Source organism: Cupressus sempervirens, chromosome 7 (assembly GCF_028749045.1).
Source record: "Cupressus sempervirens isolate cs-2001-9-10 chromosome 7, ASM2874904v1, whole genome shotgun sequence".
In the NCBI taxonomy this organism is placed as follows: Eukaryota; Viridiplantae; Streptophyta; class Pinopsida; order Cupressales; family Cupressaceae; genus Cupressus; species Cupressus sempervirens.
Window position 1 is genome coordinate 391508316 of NC_143124.1, and position 2833 is coordinate 391511148.

The following is a 2833-nucleotide window of genomic DNA, read 5'->3' on the forward strand; positions in this document are numbered from 1 at the left end:
TCATATTGCACTGCGTCACTGTAGAGTGGGTTAGCAAGGAATGCGGATGAAGAATCATTTGATGCGGGACAGGCCGGCAGAGATTCATTCTAATCACCTCTTCTTCTTCTTCTTTTCGTGTGTGTGCTTGAACAAGTTATAGGAAGACAGTGGAGGCTATAAAACAGAGGTGTCGAAGCTGGACTTTGCAACTTGAAAAGCGAGCAGATATATAAAGAGAGTCTCAAGTGAAGAAGATGGGGTTGAGATCTGGTATCTTAATGTTTGGCATTGCTGTAATGATGATGAGCTTTTGTCCATGGGAAACAGCTGCGCAAGTGGCGGTGAAGCCGGGAAGATGGAGGCTTCTGGTACACAATGGGGGCATTTCTGCAATGCACATGACCACCACGCATTTAAACACAGTAGTGATGTTTGACCGGACCAACTTCGGTTCGTCGCAGATGGCGCTGGACAAGGGGCGTTGCCGGGACAACTCACAGGACCAGGTGAGCACTCACGACTGCACGGCGCATTCCATCGAGTACAATGCAGCCACCAATAATGTGAGGCCGCTCATGATTTTTGCCGACACCTGGTGCTCCTCTGGGGCGTTTACGGCAAACGGAACGCTCGTACAAACCGGCGGGTACCGCGACGGTTGACGGGACATCCGATACTTCGTCCCCTGCTCCGACGGCAGCTGCGACTGGAACAATTTCGAAGAACCCACGCTTGCCTCTGACCGCTGGTATGCCGCCAACCAAATCCTGCCTGACAACCGCATTATCGTTGTCGGAGGCACGGGGAAGTTTCACTATGAATTTGTCCCCAAGAGGCTTGGCGAGGGAGTTTTCAACCTGCCCTTTCTATCTCAGACCCGAACCAGCTCCTCGCCGGAGAACAACCTCTATCCCTTCCTCCACCTCTCCTCCGACGGCAACCTCTTCATCTTTGCCAACAGGGACTCCATTCTCCTCGACTACAATGTGGTAGTGAAGACCTTCCCCAGAATGCCTGGGGACGGCCCACGGAACTACCCTTCCACCGGGTCCTCGGTCATGCTGCCTATCTCATCTGCCGACGGCTTTGCCAAAGTAGAAGTTCTCATCTGCGGTGGCTGTCCGGACAACGGTTTTGCCTCGGCTAGCGCGGGTAATTTTATAGACGCCCTCCTCAGCTGTGGAAGAATGGTCATCACGGACGCCAACCTCTCGTGGAGCATGGAAGACATGCCCGGGCCCAGAACGATGTCGGACATGCTCATTCTCCCCAATGGCGAGATCATCATCATCAATGGAGCGCGGAAGGGAGTAGCAGGGTGGGGCACGGCCACAGAGCCCGTTTTCACACCTTATCTCTACCGACCCGCTGCACCGGTTGGAAAGCGCTTCTTCACCCTGGCGGCCACGGCCATACCGAGAATGTACCACTCTACCGCCAACGTGATGGCCGATGCGAGAATCATCGTCGCTGGCTCCAATCCCCATGCGGGCTATGTCTTCACCGGAACCGACTTCCCCACGGAGCTCCGCCTGGAAGCCTACAGTCCTTACTACTTGGAAAGCGTCTATACGACATACGCCCGACCCACCATAAAGTCCGTCTCGTCAAACTCCATCTCCTACGGCGCCACCTTCACTGTCATTTTCTCTGTGCCCAATCCCCTTATCGACGTCTTGCAGTTCAATGTGTACGCACCCTCCTTCACCACCCACACCAATTCCATGAACCAGAGGCTGCTCACCCTCGTCGCCAAAGCGCCCAACCTCGTCTCAACTGCGGCGGGGAACGTCGTGTACTTCTCCTCCGTCACAGCCCCGCCCAGCGGGGTGGCCGCCCCGCCAGGGTACTACATGCTCTTCGCAGTCAACGGGGGCATTCCCAGCGTCGCCCAGTGGGTCCACTTCTCTTGATTACTTTGATCCGCGTTTTCATATTGGTGTGTCGATCGCCTTCTACGATTCCTAGTTACACTAAACAATCTAGATGCAGTTGTTCGGGCAAATTTAGAACCCAAATGTCTCTCTGATATATTGTAATTCGAAAGTTTCAATTAAATTAAAAAACTAAATCTAGTCCAATTAATGTAAAACACAGTTGTTTTATTCCATGAACATGATAACTTAAAAACAAATATCAAATATTATAACGTTAAAACAGTTGTAATTCGAAAGTTTCCATTAAATTAAAAATGGAATATCCGTCTCACTCAGTGCGCATTGTGCACCAAGGCGTATGTTCGATCCGTTCTGTCAACTACTCATGCCTCAGGAATAACAACAGCAATGTTCAGTCCAATCAAACTCTCAAATGAATCACATTCATATCGCATCATAATGACTTTAATATAACTTCGTTACGCTCTGCGATTTCTCCATCTTTAACGAAAAAGCTAAATCTAGTCGAATTAATGTAAAACACAGTTGTTTTCTTCTCTTGGTTAGCTACATAATTTTTTTTTTGTTGTTGTGCTCTAGTGGCCCTTCCTAATTTTAGTTTTGATCATTTTACTATTTCCCTGGTTTCTAAAGCCTCTACGATCAAGATAAATTCTCGTTTCAGGTTTGAATAAAATTGGTTGAAACATCTTGACTTAAGATGCATAATTCAAGATTGGTGAGATATCTAGATAGATGGGACTGCTTTGTTTAGGGTGGCTTAAAAATGAAGCTATATTATAGGAAAGGTGAAAGTTTGGAATAAAGAGGTCTTTGGGGATATGTTTCAACAAAAAATCTGACATCAAATCTAAGCTAGATGCAAATCAGAAAACTATTTAGGAATGAGGGGATATTCAAAGATTAAGGGACAAAGAAAACATTTCCCTATCTAAATACCATGACTTAATAAC

The 2833-nt window shown here is 48.0% G+C and overlaps 1 pseudogene; it reads left to right on the forward strand.

The window, feature by feature from the left end:
• Positions 1-204: 204 nt before the first annotated feature.
• On the forward strand, positions 205-1895 carry LOC149547156 (aldehyde oxidase GLOX pseudogene; annotated as a pseudogene).
• The last annotated feature ends 938 nt before the right edge of the window (positions 1896-2833 follow it).